The 1,197-nt window shown below is 47.0% G+C and overlaps 1 non-coding gene across 1 annotated transcript; it reads right to left on the reverse strand.

Annotated features, from left to right (window-relative positions):
* Nucleotides 1-222: 222 nt before the first annotated feature.
* LOC127787761 (small nucleolar RNA R71) lies at nt 223-329 on the reverse strand. The gene has a single exon (XR_008020225.1). It is a non-coding gene; the product is annotated as a small nucleolar RNA R71 (small nucleolar RNA).
* Between the last annotated feature and the right edge of the window lie 868 nt (nt 330-1,197).

Below are 1,197 nucleotides of genomic sequence, written 5' to 3' on the forward strand. Positions count from 1 at the left end.
GGAGAGGATCCACACAAGCATCTGAAAGATTTTCATGTTGTTTGCTCAACCATGCGGCCACAAGGAGTAGATGAAGAGAAAATCAAGCTGAGAGCCTTCCCATTCTCACTTGATGGATCCTCCAAGGATTGGCTCTACTACCTGCCACCAGCTGCCATTACCAGCTGCGATGGATTGAAACGAATCTTCCTGGAAAAATTTTTCCCAGCCTCCAGAATAGCAGCCATAAGGAAGGAGATTTGTGGCATCCGACAGCAAGGTGGAGAAACATTGCATGAATACTAGGAGCAGTTTAAGAAATTGTGTTCCAACTATCCTCACCATCAGATAAGTGACCAACTCCTAGTTCAATATTTCTATGAAGGTCTAATCCCCATGGACAGGTACTTGGTAGATGCTGCAAGTGGAGGAGCCTTGGCAGAGAAGACCCCAGCAGCTGCACAAGAGCTGATATCAAAGATGGCACAAAATGTCCAGTAGTTTGGCACCAGAATTAACACTCCTACAAAAGCCATCAATGAAGTCAGTGTGGCTACCACTATGGACCAGCAGAGGATAGAAAACAAGCTTGAGGAATTAGCTTCCATGGTCAGGCAGTTGGCATTAGAGAGAAAGCAACCCCAGCAGTAGCTTTGTGGCATTTGCTCCTTGCCATCCCATACAACAGACCAATGCCCAAAGTTGCAAGAAAATAATGAGATCTGTGCAGGAATTTTTCCTGGTAGACCATTCCAACACCAGCAGCACAGCCAACCACAACCTCCAAACAGATATGATTCATTTTCCCCCACCTACAATCCAGGTTGGAGAGACCATCCGAACCTCAGATATGGCGACCCTTCCAATCAACATGTGCAGCAGCAGCCATACCAGAATCAACCATTTCAGCAGAGGTTCCATCCTCCAAGTTCCAGCAACCATGCCCCACCAAGGCCGAACCCAGCCATGCAACAATCACCACCATTGCCCAAGTCAGAACCTAGCTTGGATGATCTTGTCAAGCAACTAGCAGCCAACACACTCCAATTCCAACAGAGAACAGAGACTACTATTCAGAATTTGGAGACCCAAATAGGCCAGCTAGACACAAACATCAATGAGCTAAGGAGTCAAGGTTCGGGGCAGCTTCCTTCACAACCAGTTGCCAATCCAAGGGGTAATGTTAGTGCCATCATGCTTCGAAGCAGGAAAGAAGTA

The sequence above is a fragment of the Diospyros lotus genome, chromosome 12, assembly GCF_014633365.1.
Source record: "Diospyros lotus cultivar Yz01 chromosome 12, ASM1463336v1, whole genome shotgun sequence".
In the NCBI taxonomy this organism is placed as follows: Eukaryota; Viridiplantae; Streptophyta; class Magnoliopsida; order Ericales; family Ebenaceae; genus Diospyros; species Diospyros lotus.